Raw genomic sequence first — 27,509 nt, forward strand, 5'->3', positions numbered from 1 at the left:
ACGATGACCTACGTAGGAATTGCCCGGAAACTTTAGCTTCCAAAGGGCAATTTCCCTACTCCCCGGGACCCTCCTCAAATGTCCCAGACTCTGTGCTAGAGTTGGAGTTTCAGACAGTTCTATGGGACTTACCCAAATAGTTACCCAGGAAATATTAACTCCTGGGTAACTACAGACTGACCCCCGATCACTCACACTGACTACCCCACACCTCCCTGCCCTGACCAGGCTTGACTAGCTCCCAACCTGACTACCCCTCCAAATCCACTTGCCACCCTACCCATTCACTCATCCATTCATGAACATTCACATTGGACCTTTAAACCATATAGCAGCTAGTGCTGTTAAAAAAAAAAGGGGGCGTGTCTCATGATTTTTGACCCCGACATTACAGTGCTGCAAATGGAGCTCTGGGGAACGCTGTGCTCTGCATTTCTGGAGAATCCAGGCTAGGAAGACTGGCAAGAAATGCAGAACAGCATTTAACCATGGAAAAATTCAAGCAGAGCTGCAATCCGATGATGATTGCCTCTTCATGGAAGACCCAGGCCAATATGCCAGAAAGCAATTCACCATTACAGACTTACTCAATATATGCAAGTTTATCTAAATTCCACTGACATTGTTGGTTTTTGTGCTTCTATAAAATATGTACAATAATTCTCTGTATACTTAGCTTTATAATAAGCAGAGATTAGTGTGCATTTTACTTCATGTTGTGAAGGTTCTTTATTAGGAACAAAAACCAAAACCAAAATCCACAACTTCTAATGAGAAACCCCAGGTAGGAAGCTCAAATGAATCCTGTCTCAAAAAATTTTTGCAAGCTGTTCTTATTTGGAGTGAGGCACAATGGATCAATAAACTTGTAGAAACATTCTATTCTGACCAAACACTGCCAAACCTACTGTCCACACGATTTTGGTGGGCGTTACCCAGTCAACATCAAATATTACATATTCCCTGAAGAGACTCAATATCTCTGAAAATTCCATTAATACTTCTCAGCATTTGTAAATACGGGAGGCCAGAAACTTGGCTTTATGTCTACACTGTAAATAATGATTTAGAGTGGTCCTCCATAATGGAATAATGTGCACAATATTTGCTATCAACTCCATAATCCAGTTTCTAGCTGTGAAACCTAGTTAGCTGCTAACTCCAGAACTCCTGTAGAACTGAAATAGCCACCAACTCAAAAAGAATGCAGCCAGTGGGCAGATCTCTGCTCTGTCAGTCAAGTCTATAGAATCAGTGGATAAATAATAAAGAGAACAAGGTCCTGTGTGGATGACAATTCTCTAGACTCCGTTCTTTCACCAGCCAACTCTGCGGCAGCTTTTTGGGTGGTGGTGGAGGGACTGACACACCACTGGCAGCAACAACAGCTGCTTTCCCTTCGGCAGCACCAAGTTATTCGTTGAGCACTCACCATTCCCCACTCAGCCCCAATGAGCACTAAGAACCAGCTGGTGTTACGATAATAATCACTGAAGGGCAAATTCTACCATGGCCAATTAGTAACATCTCTGAAGTTCAACTTCACTCCAACATAATCAATCCATGATGATACTTGAGCAACAAACTTTTCAAGGGATCTTGGATACCAAGAGCGTCACTGGCATCAAATTGCACCTCCGCAAAATCTAATGTAAAAGATTGCCTCCCATCACTTTTACCATCCTAGTAAAGTTTTGACTCCAAAAGCTGAGGCAAACAATGCACAATTCCATATCACAAACAACACTCGAGAACAACCAGAATGGAAAAACAAATTTGCATTTTATAGAGTCACTCATCACATCCTCAGGATGCTCCAGTGTTTTACAATCAATGGATTACTTTCAAAATGTAGTCATTGTTGTTAAATAACAAATGTAGTAGCTGATGTGCAGAATAAGGTTCAACAAGCAGTGTTAATGGTATTTTAATTATCAAGGTTAAGGATACACAGGTGAAGGACATTGGTTATATACGTACCTAGGGCATATATAAATAGACTGCTAGGGTGTCAGCTGTGGCTCAGTTCATAGCACCCTCGCCTTTGAATCAGAGGGTTGTGGGTTCATGTCCCACTCCCGGAAAACCAAGAACTGTGATTGTACTCAAAGAGTTGCAATCTGTGACTGTTGATAACTCGAAAGAGTATAAATAGACTGCTGGGAGCTGGGTGGGTTAGTAGGCAGACATATGCAATCTGTAAATAAACCTATTATTAAAGAAAATTAGTATCCAGTTTCATGCTTCACCACCTGGCTTGGTATCAAGTTAACAATGGTAGCAAAAGATGGTTGCCTAAAGGCAAAGATTGGAAACAAAAAATTTTTTTTCAGACAGAAGATTGTTATCTGAGTTACTTTTGTGAAGAATGGTTGAAAGCAAGTGTAAACTGTCAGAGTGAGATTTCCCACCGACGTTCTGAATCCAAACCTTAAGACCAGTGCGAAAATGAATTGAATATGTGGGCACAGGTTACGTCCTTACCAAAGAGGAAATAAGGTATGGCCTTGGCACCGTCGTTTTCTTACAACAGAAAGATCAGAAGCAAAGTATTTTTAGTTAGTGGCCTGTCAGTTGGATGTGCAAGGAGGTTTACAGCTATTAAAGTTTATGGATAAAATTTACAAACAAGATAATGTTAGATGCCTATGAGACACAGTCAGACTTTGGAAGATTTTGAAAATAGGATGGTCATTCCATTGAGGAATGTATCATGGATTCTGAATTTCTACAATAAGACCATAAGACTCTGTGTCATCCTCACCGTTTGCCCTCCCATCTATTTTTGTGTCATCCACAAACTTGGCAATATGTTTAAGATGATGGACAAGAGTTAAGATCTATAGGCTGGCAAAACTGTGGAAAGCAAGAAAACACAGCGCGAGTCCCCATAGTGGATCTGGGAGTTACTCAGGCACATGGAAATGATCATGGGAGGGAGAGATCCTGTAGCAGTAGTCCAGGAAGATGTAGGATGACAAGGAGAGGCCATGGCTTGATTAGGCTATGTGACAGAACAAGGGCTACAGATCAATCTCTGAATATAAATTAAAGTCAGGTGGTTTTGGTGGCTGCAAACAAATTAGAAGTTAGGCCAATCAAAGTGCTGGATAGTTGGAAGCAAGTGACAGATAGCAGCCAGCCAGCCTGATCACACAAGTGCAGAAAAAGTCCTCCTGGTTAGGACATATAAAGCTAAAGTGAGATTAGTGGCTTGGGGTTTTAATGAGAGACTTGGAGATGTTAGATGGTGGTCCCGGATAGCAAGAAAGTAATATTTGTTTTAGTAGTACAGAACTTGAGTATTGCTGAAAGAAAAGATATGTCGAAGCTTTTCATCTTGCACTCATCAGGAATCTTCGCAAGAATAACAATGCAAGGGGAAAACAACAATTTATACTATATGTCTAGAGAGTGCTGATTGGTTGGCAAGTGGATTCTGATTGGTAGAGGCATTGCCATGGAGATTGCACCAGTGATGGTGACTGACATTTAATTGCCAATCATTGTTTGAGATTTAAACCAGGCAGCTTGACCCTGATATTCCTCAGGGCAATACCTTGACTAGTCAGGAAATGGCTATCACTTATTTTGTTTCGCTGAAACTGGCGTAATGTGTGTACATGTTCTTTCTGTCTGCAAAGAACAGGGCCCTGTGCATTAATATATGTAGCTTCCAGCACATGCATGTACAGCACACTGCAAGCCTGACTAACAATTTTAAATTGTCTGTCAGCATCATTCTTAGCACAGAGGATTATTTAGCAAATGGTGTCCTTTTGCAGAATCACATCCAATGTTGGGCACTGCTTTGAGTTTAGCAGGCACTGACCGGTTGGGTACGGTCTGTGCCTTGCCTGTTGCAAACAGCACCTGGGACATGCTGTTTGATACGATCCACCAGTCTTTGGGACGTATGGCCTACATACCTGGCATCACACTAGCATCGAAATTCATATACCACATTACTCATTTGGGTGATAGGTAAAAATCTTTGTGGCTTGACAGCAGCATCCTGTTAGTGCCGAATACCACTTGTGTTGCTGCTGCATAGTAGGAGCATAAAGCGACTAGCTTAATCTTTTTTCAAATTTCAGATACCTTGCCCTTCCAGGGTAACCTGAGGGAAATTGAGCACTTTTCAGGGACGAAAGTAAAGGCCTTAGGTCCATTCGTGTGTTTGCATGATCTCATCAGGGTAGCCATTATCCCGAAGGGTGCCTTTGATGTGCCCTATTTTAGCATCAAGCTTGTATGGTGAGCTAGGGCTAGGCCCTATTTACAATGTTGCTGATAAGGCCAATTTTGTAGCATTTGGAACTGTAAGAATCCCAAAGCTTTTATTGACTAGTGAAGGTAGGCTTGCAGTAGACAAGGCAACCCCCTAGCAGATTTCTCAATTAGTATGTCAGGAAGGGGAGTTCATTTGACTGTTCCATTTCCAAGGTGAATTTGAGCACAGGATGGAGCCCATTAAGTCATGTAAGGGAATTATTACATGCAGCTGTGGATTTATACATAGCAAACATATCATCCACATATCAGAAATATGCGAGGGGTAGGAGGTTAAGTGTCATTCCATCGAAGACACGTTTCTCGTGGAACCCACCAAAGATGTTTGTGAGAGCTGAACCTAGATGAGATCCCATGGTAACATAATGTATTTAGGCATACATGGTGTCATTAATACACGACTCAACTGTGTGAGTTGTCAAGTTTTTAAGTTCAATGAATACTGATTCACGCAATGGTGACAGGTCTAGATTGCCATGATAGTGCTGCAGTGCAACTACCTACAGCTTCCTCAATTGGAACATTGGTGAGTAGGCTAGCAATGTCATATGAACATACGATCTATGGACTGGCAAAATGAGGTGAAACTGTGGAAGGCAACGAACCAAGGATACAAACAAGGAACAGGAGTAGGCCATTTGGCCCCTCGAGCCTGCTCCACCATTTAATAAGATCATGGTTGATCTGATAGTAACCACAAATCTGCATCCTGCCTACCCCCGATAACCTATCAACACCTTGCTTACCGAGAATCTATCCACCTATGCCTTAAAAATATTCAAAGACTCTGCTTCCACCACCTTTTCAGGACGAGAGTCCCAAAGACTCATGACACTCAGAAAAAATTTCACCTCATCTCTGTTTTAAATGGGCGATCCCTTATTTTTTAGTAGTGACCTCTAGGTTCTAGATTCTCCAACAAGAGAAAACACCCTCTCCAAATCCACCCTGTCAAGTCCCCTCAGGATCTTATGTTTCAATCAAGTCGCCTCTTACTCTTCTAAAGTCCAGCAGATACAAGCCTGGCCTGTCCAACCTTTCCTCATAAGACAACCTGCCCATTCCAGGTATTAGTCCGGTAAACCTTCTCTGAACTACTTGCAATGAGTTTACATCTTTCATAAATAAAGGTGACCAATACTGTGCACAGTACTTCGGACGTGGTCTCACTAGTGTTCTGTGTAACAGAAGTATAACCTCCTTACTTTTGTATTTAATTCCCCTCGCAATAAATGATAACATTCTATTAACTTTCCTGTTACTTGCCGTACCTGTATTCTAGCCTTTTGTGATTCATGCACTACGACATCCAGATCCCTCTGCATCTCAGAGCTCTGCAATTTCTCTCCATTTAGATATGCTCCTCTTTTATTCTTCCTGCCAAAATGGACAATTTCGCATTTTCCCACATTATGCTTCATTTGCCAGATCTTTGCCCACTCTCCTAACCTATCTATATCTTTTTGTAGCCTCTTTATGTCCTCTTCACAACTTACTTTCCTACCAATCTTTGTCATCAGCAAATTTGGCAAGTTAACTTGATCCCAAGCCAGGTGAAGGATGAAACTACATGCCAACCTTTTCCTTGATAATAGGTTTATTTATAATGCAGCATTACATATGTCTGCCTCCTACCTACTAACCCCGCCCCCACAGTGTCCCAGCAGTCACTATTTATACTCTTGAGCAAGCTAATACTTTTTAGAATGACAGCCCAAAATGCGCTTTTGGGTAGAATCTATCTAGGTTAAAATTTTGGCCAACACAGGAAAACTCTGTTCCCTGAACGCCATGGGATCTTTTACAGCAGATGGAGACTGTTTACCTGAATCATCAAAAGACAGCACCTTAGATTTGCAGAACGCCCTAGTGATGCATTAGAACACAAACCGAGATTATGTTCAAGTCTATAATGGAGCTTGAACCTCCAACATTCTAATTTACAGGTAAGAGTGCTACCATCTAAACCAACATAATGTAGAGATTGTTTGGCATGGTTATCAGTGATGATAAATGCCCAAGAGTACTTTGCACAGTGCCTGAAGTAAAGTTCTTTTGAAAAACAAAAACAAGTAGTTCCCTGGATGGCAACAAGAATAACAAAAGCTCAATGGCCAACAGGCAAAGAAACTAATAAAACAAAGGGAAGCTGGTTTTTTTGATGCAAGGAGGAAAGCTTAGAAGAATGACATCAAAAATGGCTTGAAAGAAGCTAGATTCTTTCTGATTTTCTCCACTGTTATCCTAAACTTTCTACTGTGGGATTACATTCCTTTGGAGGATGCTAGGACAAAGAAGAATTACAAGTTAAATGACCAAAAGAAAACAGAACTGCCATCCTGCAGAGAAAGTCCAGGGCCACCAGTAACAGCAACATAGTCAAGATCAGTAACTTGGGTGCAACAGATCGAGTGACACTACTGCCACGGTGCTGCCCACTGGCATTCCGGCAATACGTTATTTGAACATAACTGCAAAATGTGGTAGTGTGCCATTAATGCAGGACACTGAAGATAAGTGGCTTTACTATCCAGACAGTTAACGAGAAATGTCCATTTGTTAAAAATGACACATTAAAATTAGTAAACGACAGCAACACTTTGTTATCACAGCATGTCATGCTATTTCTTAACTTGATTTTACTTCCTTTTTGTTAGATATGCACATGTCATGCACCATTTCCCCAATTGGCAGTGGGTAGAATATCTAATCTTAGTGTTTTTTCCAATAACACTCTAGCTGGTAGCAGCAGATTGTTTATGAGATGATTTCTTTTGCTACAAAACATTGACAGCTGCTAGGATTGGCCACCTGATGGTACAGTCACAATCAAGAATTCACCAAGTAGAAGCCAACATGGCAATGTAACTTATGATGTTTCACATGAATAGCAGTAATATAAACTGTTACTTTTACAACTTTGTACAGTGAAAAATGAACACAGTATTTATTCCTCCGCCATTTCACAATAAAAAAGATTTTTAAAAATTGCAGATACTCCCTCACCTTCCAACTGCTTTTTTTGCAAAGCACTTTCCACAGGTATTTACTACAAAGCCCACATCAACTCCTGCAACTGCTTGAACGAACGTCCTCAGTCTTGTTCCTACAAAAGGAAACTGTTAGAGAAAAAAAACTGTCAATTTCTTCATCTTGGTCATGTCAATATGAATAACAGGATACTAGATTTGTACAGAATATAAGAGTGGAGATGCAATGGCAAATCCACTAAAAACCTTAGACTACAGTTGTAGTACAGTGTGCAAAATTTTGGGCTCCACACTATACTAATAGTACAAATACAAAGAAAGACATGAGCAAAAAAATAGGGATGGTTTGAAAGAGATGCTTAAAATTATGAAGTGATGGTAGAGAGTAGATAAAAATAGTTGAGGAGTCCAGAACAACAGGTTACAGAATTAAGATTAAAAGCAAGAAGATTAAAAATTGAGAGATTGTAAAATGCACTAGCAGAGTTGGTGACTGAAGCAGAGGTACCAACACTTAATACAACTTATATTCATCTAGCCCCTTTAAAGTAATAAAACATTCCAAGGTGTTTCACAGGAGCATTGTGAACAAAATAGGTCAGATGACCAAAAGCTTGGACAAAGAGATAGGCAATAAAATAAAAGCAAAATATTGCGGATGCTGGAAATCTGAAACAAAAACAAAAATTGCTGGAAAAACTCAGCAGGTCTGACAGCATCTGTGGAGAAGATGACGGAGTTAACAATAGGCAATAAATGCTGGCCTAGCCAGCAACGCCCACATCCCATGAATGAATATAAAAAAGAATCCTCCTCATCATCGTGGAATCTCACAACCAATTGGTGGACATTATAATCAAAAAACCAGGGACTCTTGAGTTCGAAACTAGCTATGTCTGTAGAGCTGTTAACATACTCATCTCACACCTGGGACTGTCCATTTCAAAAGGGGACAATGGACATCATTTGTATCTTGATAAGTTTACCCCTCTAGAGGAGTCTGCCTGGTAAATGGTTTCCCAACACAAGGACCTCAATATAGATTTAACTCTTTCAAAAAGCTAATGGCTGGGATATTCAGTCCTGAAATCAAAGCCAGTTCCAAAGAAGGCCACATGACTTGAGTGACCATTTTGAAATCTCTATATTCCTTTGAGAACAGAAAAATCCTGTCTGCTGTTTAACATCCAACCGATGAACACCAAGAAGCAGAACTCCAGACTGAATAACAGCCTGCTCCTCAAAGCCTCTCTGCTGGAAGATTTCCTACCATCGCCTGTAGAACTGACCCTGTCACTGCGTACCAACTTTATCTTGCAGCATCAGCACCAACTGTAAAGAGAACTTTACATCCCCAGTCTTCAGCCAGCTGAATTCAAGCTCCTGCGTGAACGAATCCCTCATTGCACTCTGATAATAACATGAACTAATATTCATTTCCGTGGGTCTTGTACTTTTACTAGCCATAGTTGTGAAGTATGTGTGTGTGTGTGTGTGTGTGTGCGTGCGCGCGTGCGCGAGCGAGAGAGAGAGACGTTGCGAACACTCCTCCCCTGGGTTTTGAATATGAATAAACTAACCTGAGCTAACTATAATGCAAGTTTGCTGCAAGTCATTAGTAAATTGGATCACACTAACTGAGGGTTTGGGAAAATGCACCACAGCATACTTTAAAAATAATTCAAAACACCTTCTGCTTGTGGACAGTTGGAGAGAGGTCTGCCTGCAACTCCTGTCCTAACAAAAGCAAGGTAGAAAGACAGAGGGGAGGGGAAGGTATTCCAAAGCTTGAGCACTAGGCAACTGAATGGTACAACCAGCAATGGTGGAGCAATTAATATTGGGAATGCACAAGAGGTATAAGTAGGGAAGCACAGATATCTCAAAGGGTTGTGGGCCTGGAGGAGATTACGTTGGCAAGGCCATGGAGAGATTTGAAGACAAGATTCAGAATTTTGAAATCAAGACACTGCTTGACTGGAGACCAGTGTAGATCAGGCAATAGGGGATTAGGACTTGGTTTCAGTTACAACATGGGCAAGAGAGTTTGGGATGACCTCAAGTTTGAGGAGGGTAGAATGTGAATGTGAGAGATCAGCCAGGAATGCGGTCAAGTCTAGAAGTAACTAAGACTAGGTTGAAGATAAAGGGGACATAGGAAAAGGCAGCATATGAAATTAGGATGAATCCTCATGAAGAAAAGCAACTGGTTGAGATGAACCTCTTGTTTCTATGTTGTAATTTCTAATTAACACTATAACTATTTTACACAAGCTTTGAAAAGTTATTTTTCCTTTACCTTATCTGGTGTGTAATTTACAATATAACATTTTCATGAGGAAATATGTGCGTAAAGAAGCAATACTGTATCAACTGCATCCATCGCATTTCCTGCAACTCCATTCTCACCAGCGCACAATGACAACAGGACCGCCCATCTTCACCTTCCACCCCAAAAGCCTCGACATCCACCAGATCATCACCATTCAAAATGTACATCTTCCCTCAGTTTTCTCCATGTCACCTTTGTTCATTTTTTAAATTATGATTCTCAGCTACTCTTTCCTGGCCTGTTGGTAGCAGGTCGAATACCCATTCATTTGTTAATGCCCACAAAACGAGTCAAAGCAACTAGTTTAAAACGTTTAAAGCTGGTGTTCATTTCAATCCTTAAAACAATTCCAGACTAATGACAGTCTGAGGATTTGTGTTCTTAAATCCTGGGAAAAATGTTACCTGCTTATTGGGAGAATGAAGCTGCAAGGGGAAAAAAAGTAGTTAAACTGCTATTAATCCACCACAAACAGAAACCAAGAGTATCAGTATCCTGACCAATTCTTATTTCTCAACCAATATCACAACAACAGAATATCTGTTCATGGGCCCTTGTGGCACATTTATTAGCTGCCATTCTTCCTACGTTACAACAGGGACAATAGAACCAATGAAGTATTTTTGAAAAGAGCTTTGGGATGTCTCAAGACCATGAAAGAATCAATCTGCTCGCACCTATCAGATTGAAAGAAAAATTAGCTGTGCAGCTTAATCAGGGACAGCTAGAATAAGCATCTCATGTTCATAAATGTGTCTCATTCTTAACAGTTCAATCATTTGTGATGTAATAACAAAGACAACACATTTACAGCACAGATTTTAAAACTAAGTGAGATCCTTGTTCTCAAGCTTCTAGTAGTGATGTGTATCATTTTAATCAAAGTACCAAATTGAGAGCATTATGTACTACACATGCTTTAATTATGTACTAGCCCTGCTTAGTCAACAACTTCACACAGATAAGTTTCTATCCAAACTAGGTCTGGCTACCTACTTCCAACGATTCATTATAGGTTAATTATCCAAGATAGTGACATTTCAAGTTGAAGGTTTGCATTACCTTTATCGGAATAACTTGGGAATTTAAGGGAAATACACACTTTACATTCTTTGTGTATTCATAAATCCTCAGGGTCAATTTCATAATCTCCACAGCCAGTGATGCCAGAGTGCAAACAAAGAGCAATCGAGAAGAGAAAAATCTGGTAAAAATCAGTCTAGCCAGATTAACAACTATTGTGCATTGTGTTTTAAGCCAAATTAAAGTGGTCGCACAAAGGTAAGAGACTCATGCCATATGAAAAATCAAGTAGTTATGGAATTGTACCCATGTATATTCTTTAAGGGAATATACACAGCTTATTCAGAGTGTCCATTTGGATTGGACAATTTGGATCAGGCACATTCCAGGGCACCTAAAGACAGCAGTTTATGTGCAGCATGTATAATTAGCAGGCTGCACTGAAGTTTATAGGTTTGTCAGATGATTATTAAGCTTTTTTTTGCCATATTATCACTGTCACAATTAAAATTCTGCATATGAGAACTTCTTTTTGGATTATCTGGAAATGAGAAACAGGATGGGAAGGGAGGGAAGGTTCGAATGCACAGGAAAGGTTCCAGCACCTGCCCTTATAGCAATCTGAAGAAAGTGACCTTCACAGGCACTGCTTCAAGAGGAAGTCAGTGAAAAATGATGTCTCTGTTTAAAATTGATCTGCAGAAAACCAACACCACAGGAATGACACTGCTCGTGGCAGTCAATGTTATGCCTCTAAACTACCAAATTGGAAATGCAGCAACAGCATTCAGCAGAACAGAAATGGATCAGGAAGGTCAAGAACTTGCCTGATACCAAACAGCATCATTTTTCACCTAAAAACCTGTAGCACAAGAGAAAGCCCTGCCAATTCTTGACATCACAATTCCCCAAAGTTCAGGGCATCTTTGATGGCAGCCACATGGTCAACCAGGACACAGCACACTATCCCATAACTTTTATGAAGTGCTTAAGATTTCATTCCATTCAATGGGCAACACCAGTGCCGAATTATGCTGATAAGTTACTGTATTTCAGAATACAGTTAAGCTACACACAATACAATGCACCCAATTACATGGTCTAGTTATATATTGTCTAGTCTTTTTTTCAATCTGTACCAATGCCCTTTGGGTGTTTCAAACAGCATTTAATGCGACTATTGCATCTTACCAAGCACACTATACAAGAAGGATGGCCTGGGGTCCAAACATGACAACTGTCCTTCACTGCACTCTATGCAGAAGTACTTCCAAAGCAACATTTGAAAATAGAGATACCCTAGATCACTGGCTGGCCATTTCAGTTTTCCACCAATGAAGCAACTCCTTTAAACACCAATTACAGCCTTCAAGATTTGCAGCTGTGCAATATGTCCTCCAATCACCCCTCCCCCACAACGTGACAACAAATTTCCATTCGCAAGCCCAATTCAGACCAGGAGTGAGACTGACCATGTTATCTTATGAGCAGCATTTTAACAAGGTGCTGCTTCAGCGACAGGGCCATAAAATAAAAATTCGCAGTTATGTTCACTTACCAAAATTGTATAAATCACAATTTACATCAACTTGCATATACAGCACCTTTAATGAGGTAATACATTCCAAAGCACTTCACAAGAATCAAAATTTGAGCAGGTGACCAAAGCTTGATCAAAGACATAGGTTTTAAAAGGGTGTCTTAAAAGTAGGAAAAGTGGAGGTGTTTTAGGGACGGAATTGCAGAGATTATGGATCATTTTCTCTACAATCTTTTTGTAGAAAATTGAACATTGGGCAAAACTCCCACTCTTTACTGGAAATCAAACCCACACAATAATGAATTTACATTTAAAATGTTCTTTGTAGAGTGCCCCAATTATGTTTGATTGTTTGTTAAATGGCCTGCAAGTTTCAGCAAAGACGATTTTGTTGACTGGTGAGCCAGTCAAACTAAATTTGAAAACAAATTAACAATTGGTTATGTGATATTCTATATAGGATAAATTCACCAATACCACATTTCCAGCAGGAAACATTTCTCAGAAGGAAGCAGAGTTTGGAGAACCGGTGCTCAGTGTTATTTCTCATCCCCAAACTGTCCTCCCTTCGAGTGGCTCTTCACTGGGTGCAAGTTATCCCTGTGTCCATTAGAGCTGAAACAGAGGACTTAAAATGAGACATTTTAATTTTTGAGTTATATCCTATGATCTATCAGTCAACAACCCTTTGTTCTTGTGCACACACTGATGTCAGAAGTACTCATTTTTTGCATATAGAGAACATGATGAGAATCAGGAGCTATGCCATCTATCATATGTCAACCATTTCCACCTCAATGTAAAATAAATAACATCTTGCATTTATATAGCACCTTTAACACAAAACATCCCAAGGTGCTTCACGGGTGTGCAGACAACAAAACTTAATACCAAGCCAAAGGAAGAGCCATTAGGTGAGAGCATTTTAAAGGATGGAAGGAAAAGGAGTTCAGGTAGAAGGGTTTATGGAGGAAATTCTAGAACTGAGGTCCTAAGAAGCTAAAAGCACAGCTGTCAAATCATAAGCACAGGAATTCAGGGTGGGCATGGGGTGGGGGGGGGGGGGGGGGGGAGCATGAGGAGAAAGGACACAAGAGGCCAGAATTGGAGGAAAGCAGCGATCTCAGAACTGTTGATGGATCAGGAGACAATGTAGGTAAGCAAGCACAAGAGTAAGAAGTGAATGGGACTTGGTGCAATTTTGAACATAGCGAGTTTGAATACGGGTAGTTGAGTTTAGAACGACCTCAAGTTTATGCAGGGTGGATGATGGCAGGGGAGCAATGGGATAGTCGAATCTGAAGTTAACAGAAATGTGGATGAGGATTGCAGCAGCAAATGAACTGAGGCAGAATAGGAAATGAACAATATCAGAAGTGGGCATAAGCAGTCTTCATGCTGGGAAGTATATGGGGTTGGAAGCTCAGCTCAGGATCAGATAGAATGCAGAGGCTGCAAACAGTCAAATATGACCAGAGACAGTGGCCAGGGAAGAAGATGGAATCAGTGACTAGGGAACAGTTTGTGGCAGGGACTGAAAATATTGGCTTCACTCTCCCCAACGTTTATTTCAAGCAAGTTTCAACTCATCCAGGACTGGCTGTTGGGCAATCAATTTGACAGCACAGCAGTGGAAGGGTCAAGAGGGGTAGCAATGAGATAGACCTGGGTATCTCCAGAGTACGCATGAAGCCTGACCTGGTTTTTCTGTTCCGATGATGCCACTTTCCAAAATAGCGCTTCTGACATGTCTTCCTTCTTCCTTAACTGAGGGTTCCCACCCACTGTGGTTGACAGGGTCCTCAACCGTGTCCAACCCATCTCCCGCGCCTCTGCCCTCACACCTTCCCCTCCCTCCCAGAACCATGATAGGGCCCCCCTTGTCCTCACTTTTAACCCCACCAGCCTCTGCATTCAAAAGGATCATCCTCCACCATTTCTTCCAACTCCAGCATAATGCCACCACCAAACACATCTTCCCTTCATCCCCCCCGCCCCGTTAGCATTCTGTGGGGACCATTCCCTTCAGGACACCCTGGTCTACCCCTCCATCACCCCCAACACCTCAACACCCTCCCATGCAATCGCAGAAGGTGCAACACCTGCCCCTTTACCTCCTCCCTCCTCACTATCCAAGGGCCCAAACACTCCTTTCAGGTGAAGCAGCGCTTCACTTGCACCTCCTTCAATTTAGACTACTGCATTCGCTGCTCCCAATGCGGTCTCCTCTACATTGGAAAAACCAAACGCAGACTGGGTGACTGCTTTGCGGAACACCATCTGTCCGATAGCATGACCCAGACCTTCCTGTCGCTTGCCATTTCAACACACCATCCTGCTCTCATGCCCACATGTCTGTCCTTGGCCTGCTGCAATGTTCCAGTGAAGCCTAACACAAACTGGAGGAACAGCACCTCATCTTCCAATTAGGCACTTTACAGCCACAGGACTGAACATTGAGTTCAACAACTTTCAGACCATGAACTGACTCCAAATCCTCACCCCTTTTTTCAATATTCATTTTTATTTTTTTATCCACTTATTCTTATTTACTTTCATTTTTATTCATTGTTTTATCCCCACCTTTTATCCTATTTTCGATCTTTTTTCCCCCCACCACTATCCCCTCTCCCCACCTCACCCCCACTAGGGCACTTGTTCATGTTGTTCTTTCCAGAGTGCTTACCCTTGTCCTGCTATTATCACATTCTGCTTTCTATCCTTAATGCCACCATCACTACCTCCTTTAGCCAGCACCACCACCATTAACACCCATTTGTCCACTTGTTCATGCCATCTTTCCTTTGCCTCCACCTATCACTGGCCTTCTATCCAGCTTCGCCTGCTCCATCTCCTTAAACAGTATAAATTTCATCACATTTTTACTTCTCTTTAGCTCTGAAGAAGAGGAGTCACATGGACTTGAAACATTAACTGTCTTTCTCTCCACAGATGCTGTTAGGCCTGCTGAGTTTTTCCAGCATTTTCTGTTCTTGTTCTAGTTTTTCAGATGACTGATTAAGGCAGTTTCAGTACTGAGGCAAGGGTATATACCTATTTGGAGAAGGGAAAGGTGTGCACAGTTTGGGATGTGACAATATATTAACAGTAACCAAAATACACAATGAACGCAGAGCCACAACAGTCAGTTATTTACAGCACAGGAGAGCATTCAGGCTCCTGCAGAGTATTCCCTTGTTCTATCCCTTAGTCCTAAGGTTTATTTCCTTCAAGTGCTCATCCAATTTCCTTTTGAAATCATTGATCCTCTCCACTTCCAACACCCTCATAGGGAGCAAGTACCACTCAACTGTGTAAAACAGTTCTTCCATCTCTTGCCCAAAACCTTAAATCTGTGTCCCCTAGTGCTTGTACTATCAACTAATGAGGGCAGGTTTTTCTTGTCTACTTTTTCCAAACCTGTCATAATCTTGTACACCTCCAACAAATCTCCCCTTAGTTCTCCTTGGAGAAAAGGAGTCAAGCCCCAGCTTCTCCAAACTACCCTTGTAGCTAAAATCCCTCATCCCCAAAACCATTCTGATAAATCTCCTCTGTACCCTCTCAAAGACCCTCATGTCCTTCTGAAAGTGTGGTGACCAGAATTGGACGCAATACTCTAGTTGTGTCCTAACTAGAGTTTTATTTAGGTTCAGTGTTACAGCATCTTCATTTTCTGATTACTTTTTTTAAAAAAATGTAATGTTGGATTTTTATGCTCAAAGGAAGGGAAGTAGTCAGTGCTAAGGATTGATTCAGCATTAACTATTTCCTGCTGTAGCTTGAGTTGATATCACTATCACCTCAGTCGGCAGCCCTACCCTTGGACTTGAGCACGTGAAAAAGGCAAACACTCCAGTGCAGCACTACTGAACTCCCTGGTCGGAGACCCAGTCCATTGGATGAGAAGTTAAACGAATTATTGTGGCACAAATTTGCAAAAATCACAGTGTAAACCACAATCTCACAAACCAAGCTTGCCATTTTAGTAACGACCAACTCCAGATTGTTAATTACAGCACAATAATGTTCTGTTGCCTACAGTCTGACAGCTGGAGCAAACACTACAGGCCAAAAAGTCCTTACTTGTAGCAAATCCACTCTGAACTTGGTCAACCAGCAGTGTAAGGCCAGCTTGTGTCAGTCAATAGATAGTATATTCACACCCTCTTTCCCATCTTAACTTTGCCTTTCAGCTCTCCCCCTCCACAGTTCTCTTTCTTCCACCTGCCCCAACCCAACAGCATGTATGCCAACATTGCATTCTCCTCCCTTCCAAATCCCACCAGTTATCCCTGGGTTCAGAATGAGATCATGGTAAACATTATAGCAGATTACCTGTAAACAATGTTCACTGCCCAACACTTCTGTTTCTCTCTATTACTGATGATTACTAACAAAACTTCTATTGTGTTTTCCATGCTTGCATGTGCTTCATTCCCAGGTCTAGCCATTTACAAACCTGGGTAGGAATATAAGGGGCCTGGAATCAGGAGAAGCACCAGGGCCCATGATTTCTCTCCCTGGTCCTGGCAACACCCAAGGCTTCCCAGGCCCCAGCTTTAATCCCAGCAAGCGTTTCTAGGCCCAAATGCTACCAATTCTTCCACAGGCCAAAATAATCTTAAAATGCCGTGTATACACTGAAACAGAGCAGCACATTCCATTTGACCAAGCTGCCCGAGTGACCCAAGGCTCTATTTGCTGAGCGATTACATATTAACAGAATAGAGGACCAATTGATAAGATAAGTTTTCCATTAGACTTCATAATACTGTACTTCTTTCCATATAAGACAGATCAACATGGTAATAACAGATTTCCACTGATGGCTCAAAGTCAAGCATTGCTGCTTTTTCACAGAGGAGTTATTCTATTTAATGCACAGTGTATTTTTGGAGTACTCTTACTAGACAATGGCTAGGTTAGTATTCTGGAGTTTTTATAGCATCAGCACGAATAGATCAACTTCATATTTCCTTGGTGGAAGGGTGGTCTCGGCTGGATGTGGGAGCACTTGTAAAAGTGGTAGAATAGAACAGGACCACTGGCAAACAGTGCAGGTAGGAAGTACAGAGTAGAAGTAATGGAAGGGTGATGCAAGAATTGGGGAGAAGATCAAAGGGAGTGGAGAATGGAACTTTTGGGGAGAAGGCTAGAATTGGTTAATGTTGGGAAAAAGGAGAAAATCATTTCTTAGGAAGAGAATGAAGGCTTTAAAACAGTGCTTTCCCCGTGGAGAGCCAGTGCGGGAGCAGTGGAATTGAAGTCTGGATGGAGCTCAGGTCTGGGGAATGTTTCCAGACCCTGGTGGCACACATACACAGGAAAGGCTGAGACATGGGAAGAAGTGTAGAAACAGAATCAGCCAAGCAACAGTTTGAAGATTGATAGGATTTGGGGTTCAGAGTCTGACAGAACTGGAGAGGGCGGTGTGAGCTGGAAGTTTAGTTATTTAAAATCATTCACTGTGCTTATACTGTAACTGTGAAGTGCATTAAAATGCTACCATAGAATAGGTACACCATAGATCAGGGGTGGGCAAGCTTTTCAGCCAGAGGGCCATATCTGGGTATGGAAGAGGGGAAAGAAAGGGAGTCAGCCATAAACAACCAAGAAATGAATAGTTATAATAAAGATAAATATTGTTACAAATAAGCATAATGGTGCATTAAATAAAACAAAGCCAAAGCTACCCTCTTTTTCACACCTTCTTGGCTTAATATAAACAACACGGTTGATCACCACTCTTTACATCTTTACAATGGCATCAAAGTCTGGCGTCACTCTCTCTCCACAGTTGCTGCCTGACCTGCTGAGTTACTTTCAACATTTTCTGCTTTTTCATTTCAGGTTTTCACTATCCATATTTAGTAACCTCATGGCACATTTTAAAAGAGATGCTCCCAAGCCGATCTGTAATCTGTTCCACACCTGTTAGGAAGCACATTCCTAATTTGCAGTTTTCACAAAACACAAAGCTCCAACCTAAAAACCACACACTCTTTACTAATACGTTCACCATCGTCCTTCTAAAAAAATCTAAAAATTCAGCTGCACTTCTGGCAGCAACAAAAGATACTTCAACCCTAATTTTCTGGAGTGCATAAACAACCAAACTCAGAGATCCCCATCTCAAAATGTTAAACCAAGATTGCTTGTGGAGACCTTGTCTTGGAACTAGCTTCAGGTGGCAGCATTTATATTTTAATATTTCAAATCCTTGTAGGCTAGAGAATTTTAGATCATGTTTTGCTGGGCCCACAGATCTGCTACCTGCTGGTTCTTATTCTAATTAAATATATGTCCTCCAGTTATTGAAACGGTTTCTCCTTATTTACTTAGATTAATACCCTTCATGATTTTGAACACCTCTATTAAATAATTCAACTTTCCGTGCTCCAAGGAGAATAGCCCCACTTTTCAAACTTTCCACATTTAACTGAAGTTCCACATCGCTGATATAGGAGAGTAAACCACCCAGGAATGTAAAAACTCTTATAATCTGTTTTTATAAGTATATAGAAAAAGGAAGAGAGTAGTTAAAGTAAATGCTGGTTCCTTAGAAGCAAAGACAGAAGAAATCATAGGGAATGAGGAAATGGCAGAGACATTGAATTGATATCTTGTGTATTCTACTGTGAAGACAGGTACAAGTTACATACTGGAAACAGAGGGCAACCCATGGGCGTATAGGAGTGAGGAAATTAAGGTAATTCATATCAGCAGAGAAAAGTAGTGGATAAACTTAAGGAATAAAATCCAACAAATCTCCAGGACCTGATGGCCTAGGATTCAAAAGAGATAGTGGATGCACTGGCTATAATTTTCCAAAATTCCCTAGATTCTGGAAAAGTCCCAGAAGATTGGAAGTTAACAAATGTATCACTACTATTCAAGAAAGGAGGGAGAAAGAAACAGGGAATCACAGCCCAAGTAGCTTGACATGTCATCAGGAAAGTGCTGGAAATTATTAAGGAAGTGTTAGTAATGCACTTAGAAAAGCATAGGATAATTATAACAAGTCAACATGGTTTTATGAAAGGGAAATTCTGTTTGACAAATTTATTAGACTTTTTTTTGAGGATGTAACTGATAGGGTAGACTAGCAGGGTAAAGGGGAACCAGTCAATGCAGTATACTTGGATTTTCAAAAGGCATTTGATAAGGTGTCACGTAAAAAGGTTAATATACAAGATTAGAGCTCAGGGTATTGGGAGCGATATATCAGTATGGATAGAGGATTAAATAACAAACAGGAAGCAAAGGGTAGGCACATAAATAGGCACTTTCAAGTTGGCAGACTGTGACTAGTGGAGTGCCACAAGGATGATTACTGGGGCCTCAGCTATTTACAATCTATATTAATGACTTAGACAAAGATACATTACTTACTGTCTCCAAGTTGGCTGACGATAAAGCTAGGTGGGAATGTAAGCTGTGAGGAGGATTCAGAGGTTGCAAAGAGATATAGACAGGTTACGTGAGTGGGCAACAAGGTGACAGATGGAATATAATGTGGAAAAGTGTGGGGTTATTCACTTTGCTCGTAAAAATAGAAAAGCAGAATACTTTGCGTAGCAGTGAAACTTATAAATGTTGACACTCAGACTTAGGTGTGCTCATACAAGGAACACAGAAAGTTAGCATGCAGGTACAGCAAACAATTGAGAAAGCAAATGGCATGTTAGCCTTTGTTGCAAGGGGATTGGAGTATAAGAATAAATAAGTCTCGCTACAACCAATAATACTTTGGTGACCATATCTGGAACACTGAGTAATTTTGGTCTCCATATCTAAGGAAGGATATAATTGAATTGGAGGAGCTACAGCAAAGTATTCATTAGATTGAGAGGCTGAGTAAATTGAGTCATTCTCTGGAGTCTAGAAAAATGAGAGGTGATCTCACTGAAATATTCAAGACTATGAAGGGGCTTGACAGGGTAGATACTAAAAGCTTGTTTCACCTGGCTAGGGAATCTAGAACAAAGGAACACAGTTTCAGGATAAGGGGCTGATCATTTAGGACTGAGGAGAGGAGAAATTTCTTCACTCAAACTGTTGTGAATCTTTGGAATTCTCTACCTCAGAGGGTTGTGGATCTACCATGAATCTGAGACACATTTTTGCTCTCTCAGGGAATCAAGGGATATGGGGAGCAGGCAGAAAAGTGGAATTGAAGCCCAATATCAGCCATGGTCACATTGACTGGCTCAACAGGCCATACAGTATTCTCCAGCTCCTATTTCTTACGTTCTTCTGCAAATGTGGCTTTAGGAATTTATAATGTAGGAAGTTGACAGGACGACCACACAGATGCTAGATTTTTTTAAAAATAGATTATACATTCTAATGGGTGAAAGCACTCTTCAGCATGTTATTATGCTAGTGCAGGCCTAACAGTCCCAGGTTTAAATCCAGGACTGCCAGCACTCATGGCACCAAGCCTCAGCAAGGATCAGCCTCTTTAGTGAGGGAATGAGAAAAATGACAAAACAAAACTTCAACATCTAAATGTTAACACTGTTTCTCTCTCCACAGATGCTGCCAGACCTGCTGAGTATTTCCAGCACTACTTTTTATTTCAGATTTCCATCATCTGAAGTATTTTGCTTTTATTCGTAAACAAGCATTCATTACAAAACTGAGTTTTGCTTGGATAATTTCTTCACGCTTATCAGCCAATCTCCTCTTTCACAACAGGTGTATGCACAAAAACAATATTTAACAACTCAAATTGTACAATATTGAAAAAAAATCTAAATACACTGTCCCGTGGCATTATTACACCCAACGCTTGGTCATCCCAATCACAAGACACGTGGCCGATAAATAAAAATATTTCCTTTTATCAGATTTTCATGCAATTTTCATCATTAAATAAAAATAATTAGTGAATTGTGTTGCCTGAATGAGTCTTGTGATGACTTGTGTTGGCAGTGGGGTCAGAGGAGGCATTAATATGGACTTTGGCTACAGTGGCCAATCAGGTCCTGACCATAATAACTGAACTCTTGTTCAGGAGTCAAAACACTGCAGATTCAAATGGTGAGAAAACTTATTCTTTGCACAAGGATGCACCAAAGACAGCTTCAGCAACAACTATAGATCCAGTGTGGTAAGCTAGAGGTTAAAAAAAGTCTTAATTTTAAGTAAATTGAAAATTGTGAGGCAGGTAGAAGAACAAATTAAGTAATTGTACCTTATGTAAATACTGCAAATTCATGGTAAGAACAAAGGAAAAATAATTCTCCAATGTAATTGCTAAATATAACAGGTTTGGGGGAAAATCAATGAAGTTAGTTGCAAATTTTGGAATACTAATAATTGATCAATAATACCACCCACGCCAATTGATGAAACATTTGTTTTTAAATGTACAGGGTGTTGATTGAATTGTAATTGTCCAGAAACTCAATTCAGGGCCACCTCCTTGCCAGAACTCTCAATTATATAATTACAGACAACAATGCACAGAGTTTAAAATGTTCACATTGGCAGTTTCAATACTAAGTGACTTTGCCATTAAAGTAATGGGTAAATCACTGTTGCATTTTAAACTGCAGCAAGACCACAGTTGTTAACTGTAACAATTGAAGTTAAGCACATACAGGTGGAGGGCACTGACTGGATGGTTATTTGAGCATTTTTTATTTATTCATTCATGGGATGTGGGCGTCACTGGCTAGGCATTGGTGGTATGCTGCCTTCTTGAACCGCTGCAGTCCATGTGGTGTAGGTACACCCACAGTGCTGTTAGGGAGTTCCGGAATTTTGCCCCAGCGACAGTGAAGGAATGGCGTTATATTTCTAAGTCAGGATGGTGAGTAGCTTGGAGGGGAACTTCCAGGTGGTGGTGTTCTCATGTGTCTGCTGCCCTTGTCCTTCTAGATAGTAGTGGTCATGGGTTTGGAAGGTTATAAGGAGTTCCTGAAGTCCATCTTGTAGATGGTACACACTGCTGCCACTCTTCATCAGTGGTGGAGGGAGTGAATGTTTCTGGATGGGGTGCCAATCAAGCAGGCTGCTTTGTCCTGAATGGCGTCAAGCTTCCTGAGTATTGTTGGAGCTGCACTTGTCCAGGCAAGTGTAGAGTATTCCATCACACTCCTGACTTGTGCCTTGTAGATGACTTTGGGGAGTTAGGAAGGAAGTTACTCACCACAGGATTCCTAGCCTCTAACCTGCTCTTATAGTCACAGAATTTATATGGCTAGTCTAGTTCAGTTGCTGGTCAATAGTGACCCTCTAGAATTTTGATAGTGGGTGATTCAGTGATGGTAATGCCATTGGATGTCAAGGGGCGATGGTTAAGATTCTCTCTTGTTGGAGATGGTTACTGTCTATGACACTTGTGTGGCGTGAACGCTACTTGCCACTTGTCAGCCCAAGCCTAGATATTATCCAGTTCTTGCTGGATTTGGACATGGACCACTTCAGCATATGAGTCATCACGAATGGTGAACATTGTCCAATCATCTGTAAACATCCCCACTTCTGACTTTATGATGGAAGGTCATCTGTAAACATCCCCACTTCTGACCTTATGATGGAAGGTCAATAATGAAGCAGAAGTTGGTTGGGCCTAGGACACTACCCTGAGGAACACCTGCAGTAACGTCCTGGAACTGAGGTGATTGAATTCCAAAAACCACAACCATCTTCCTTTGTGCAAGGTATGACTCCAACCAGCGGAAAGTTCCCCTCCTCCCCTCATTTCCATTGACTCCAGTTTTGCTAGGGCTCCTTGATGTCACACTCTGTCAAATACTGCCTTGTTGTCAAGGGCAGTCACTCACCTCACCTCTGGAGTTCAGCTCTTCTGTCCATATTTGAACCAAGGTTGTGGTGAGGCAAGGGATGAGTGACCCTGGCAGAACCCAAACTGAGCATCAGCGAGCAGGCTATTTATAAGCATGTGCCACTTGATAGCATTGTTGATGACCCCTGCCATCATTTCACTGATGATCAAGAGTAGGCTGATGGAGTGGTAATTGGCCATATGGATTTGTCCTGCTTTTTGTGGACGGGACATACCTTGGCAATTTTCCACATTGTCGGGTAGATACCAGAGTTTTAGCCAAACTGGAACATCTTGGTTAGGGCTGCGTAAGACTTCAGTACTACTGCCAGAATATTGTCAGGGCCCACAGCCTTTTGCAGTGTCCACTGCATTCAGCAGTTTCTTGCTATCACATGGAGTGAATCGAATTGGCTGAAGACTGGTATCTGTGATGAAGATCTCTGGAGGAGATTGAGATGGATCATCCACTCAGCACTTGAGGCTGAAGATTGTTGCCAATGCTTCAGCCTTATCTTTTGCACTGATGTGCTGGACACCCCTATCATCGAGGATGGAGATATTTCCTCCTCCAGTGAGTTGTTTAATTGTCCACCACCATTCACGATGTGGCAGGACTGCAGAGCTTAGATCTGATTCGTTGGTTGTGGAATCGCTTCGCTCTGTCTATCGCTTGCTGCTCATGCATTTGGCATGCAAGTTATGTAGTAGCTTCACCAGGTTGACACCTTATTTTTAGGTATGCCTTGTGCTGCTCCTGGCATGCCTTCCTGCACTCTTCATTGAACCAGGGTCGATGCCCTGGCTTGGTGGTAATGGTAGATCGGTGAATATGCCAGGCCATGAGGTTACAGATTGTGGTTGAGTACAATTCTGCTACTGCTGATTGCCCATAGAACCTCATTCTTCCCCAGACTCGAGTTGCTAGATCTGTTCTAAATCTATCCCATTTAGCACGGTGGTACACAACATGATGGAGGATATCCTCAAAGTGAAGATAAGACTTCGTCTCCAAAAGGACTGTGCTGTGGTCACTCTTACCGATACTGTCATGGACAGATACATCTACAGCAAGCATGTTGGTGAGGATGGGGGTCAAGTATGTTTTTCCCTCTTGTTGGTTCCCTCACCACCTGCCACAGACCCAGTCTAGCAGCTATGTCCTTTAGGACTCAGCCAGCTTGGTCAGTGATGGTGCTACCGAGCCATTCTTGGTTCTGGGCACTGAAGTCGCCTACACAGAGTACATTCTGCATCTTTGCCACCGTCAATGCTTCTTGGTGCTCAACATGGAGGAGTATAGATTCATCAGCTGAGGGGGGACAGTATGAGGTAATCAGCAGGAGGTTTCTTTGCCCATGTTGACCTGATGCCATTAGATGTCATGGGAGGAACACTTACTGATGAGAGCTGAGTGGAATCAGGAGATATATACCTGTAATGTTTCACCCTGAATAAATCTATTCCATGACTGGCTCTGTCAGTCCTTTTTTTCCTTCAACAACCGATTATCAAGAGTATAACAGTAACCATCAGAAATGTCACCTAGGGCTGAGTCTGCAGAACATTGTAGAAAATCTGATCTAAATACAGTATAATTTAATGTAATTGCTTACTGTTAGATTCTGCCTGGATGCTGAGGAGACCAAAGTCCATTCAGAGGTGTTCAGTTTTGCTTTTTGATGGTGTATACTGTGGACCTCAATGATATGCAGCTAAGCGGCCCACTAAGAGAAATTTTGAATAACCTTGTCAAAAATCAGCTATATCTTGCAACGTTTGTATCTATTGTAACAGGTGTACCCTAATACTGCATAAAAGTTTCAAACGTCATTCTGGAGTTCCTAGTTCTCTAGCTTGTGTGCAACTTTTAAAAGAAAGAAAATATTTTTTCCAAGGGAAGTTGGAGCGTGTGTGAGCAGAGGTATTGTAGTGGCAAGGCCAAGGAGAATATAGCGCCACAGAGGTGACTGGTTATACAGTAATACTGACAGAGTTCTGGGTACACAGTACTTGCATTCATAGCCAGGGAATAAGGGAGGGTTGTGGAGAGGGCACACAAATTTGAGAAGAATTCAGCAGGTCAGGCAGCATATGTGGAGAGAGAAACAGAGTTAACGTCGAGTCCAATATGGCTCTCTCTCCACTATGTTTCTCTCTCCACACATGCTGCCAGACCTGCTGAGTTTTTCCATTACTTCCTGTTTTTATTTCAGATCAGCAGCATCTGCAGAATTTTGCTTTTATGTAAATTTAGCTTGTAGATTATTGAAAGGACAAGTGGTTAAGCAAAAAAGGGAGGTACACTTCAAATTCAAATGGACATTTTGGTAATGATCTAATTAATATAAACTTTTGTGTCTCAAAAACTTTGCGTGCCTTTATTTGTAATTACGACTGTCATCAAATCTTTTTAAATTCTAATAAAGCAAATTTAAAGAATAGTACTCCGACCCTTCAAAAACTGACTGCTAAGAAGGCTGCAGCAGTGAAAGTACTGCCCACCTGTAACCTACAGCTGGCGCAGGTTAGAATTCTGGAAACATGCAGGGCACATACACAGGTAGGCTATTATCACATGCATTGCTGCAGCAAATTGAGACACGTGTATTCCTGGGGCTACACCTGCAACAAGAAAACAAACTAACCAACCCTCAGGAGGCACGTGAGCATGGTATGCTGTGACATAATTAGAATTATTTTCCTAAATAAAGCAGTTCACTGATTTAACCTTGGAAGATAAAAACAAGATGAGAGGTCCAGATAATAACATGACAGGAAGAAATTCAAAGGCTTCCATTTATTTCTTACATCAGATATGTTTTGGGAGAAGACAATTCACCTTCTAGACTCAATTTGAATCACTAAACTTATCCACATGAAATTGAGAACTTTATTTTGGAAGGCAAATTTAATAGATTAAAATGAGATAGTGGTTGGGGTATTATTTTCCTGTCGGTTTCATTTTGTCAACGATGAAAATCTCAAAATTTTGCGATTCCAACAACTTAATCCATATTGATTCCATCTCAGAACCATATATTCAAGTCAGGTTTAGTTTTCATTACATACACAAGTTTCAGGGATGTAAAAAGTGTCTTCCAAATCCTGGTATTTTGGCAGGACAGGAGGAATGCCAGAACAATACAGTGCGACAGCAACAGATAAACAGAGGATCGTACCCAAAGAACAAAGAAAAGTAAATCAGTGGCTAAAATAATGACTCATCACTTCTTTCATTGCAGTAGAAAACAATTGTGATGTTACTTTACAAACGTTATGCAGATTGCAATTTAATGCAATTTATGAAGAGTTATTCTATCTAGCATTATCCAGTTAAAAAAAAACTAGACCATCAAAATTTCAATCATAGAAGAAAAAATTGCAGTCAGGTGCAGGGGTGAAATTGCTCCAACAATTTGAAACAAAAGAAGTTTGGGAAATACAAAATGTGAACTCATTTCAACTTATCGACTGAAGTAACTTTACCCCTTTGATAGCTAGAGCAACCCTAAACAATTTATTTTAAAAGCTTTCCCTTTTGCTGGTTACTGAAAAGCTTTAATCCAACTATATGTTTAATGTTAGCCAAATCACCATTTTAGACTTGTCTCCAAAAATGTAAGTTATTCTATAACATGTATTGAATGCCACCACAAGTAGGTATTCTATAACTGCAGAATGGACAAAGTTAGAACCGCTGACGAGGCAAGCTCTCTGGTGCTATTTTTAGTCAGAAAAGACCAACAGCCTGCCTCAAATAATTTACAGCTCATCAAATTTAATGGCCAGAATTCCCAGGGACCGTGCAATCTGGGATTTGCACTGTTGTGTGCCCCGATCTTTCCACTGTGAACTGAACTTTAGAATAGCCTGGAAAAGTAATCCGAATAGGTTTCAGCAATCATAATGGCAAATCTCAGAGGCAGCGTGAATGGTTTATGACATCTGCATCAATTAAGCATAATCTGAGTCACAGAATTCAGATATGCGGAGGTTAAAAAACAGGAGCCCACAACAACGCAGTAAAACACTGCAAAAATAATTAGGTGCACCTACTTCAAAACTAACTACCGATTTGAAACTGCACTCAAAGGCTATTGTAGGCAATTACAAAAGCCCTGTGCAGGCTTTTCCCAGCTGTTTTATAACGTACAAGAAATCCATTGTTACAATCTACATGTCATATCCTCACATGTATCCCTAAGTAGTCTCCCAAATGCTATGGTGCCATAAATCCAGTGTTTCATCTGGATGGTGGCTAACTCAGATACAAATTGTGTTTTAGGGTTTTTAATCTAGTTATGTATAGTCTAATTACACAATAGTCAACCAAAATTAAACTATTCCCCTCTTTTAAAAGGCACAACTTAAAAAATAGGATGGTAGAGGCCCTTCATCCATAATAGGCAATTGCATTAACCGGGAAACCCAGCCCCAATTTGGAAGCAAAAAAAAGGCATAAAGGCTTTCAACGCACTGTCAGTAGCACATATCTCCAAATTATGAAATATCTGCATCACCAACAAA

General features: G+C 41.0%; 1 protein-coding gene across 9 annotated transcripts in view; it reads right to left on the reverse strand.

Annotated features, from left to right (window-relative positions):
* herc1 (HECT and RLD domain containing E3 ubiquitin protein ligase family member 1) overlaps window positions 1-27,509 on the reverse strand; it is a 228,449-nt gene that overhangs the window by 199,648 nt on the left and 1,292 nt on the right. For all 9 annotated transcript variants that reach the window (XM_078532511.1, XM_078532510.1, XM_078532507.1 and 6 more), the window contains exon 2: window positions 7,300-7,412. The gene's annotated coding sequence lies outside the window, so the exon portion shown is untranslated. The remainder of the gene's footprint in view (window positions 1-7,299; window positions 7,413-27,509) is intronic.

Source organism: Cetorhinus maximus, chromosome 30, assembly GCF_964194155.1.
Source record: "Cetorhinus maximus chromosome 30, sCetMax3.hap1.1, whole genome shotgun sequence".
Taxonomy (NCBI): domain Eukaryota; kingdom Metazoa; phylum Chordata; class Chondrichthyes; order Lamniformes; family Cetorhinidae; genus Cetorhinus; species Cetorhinus maximus.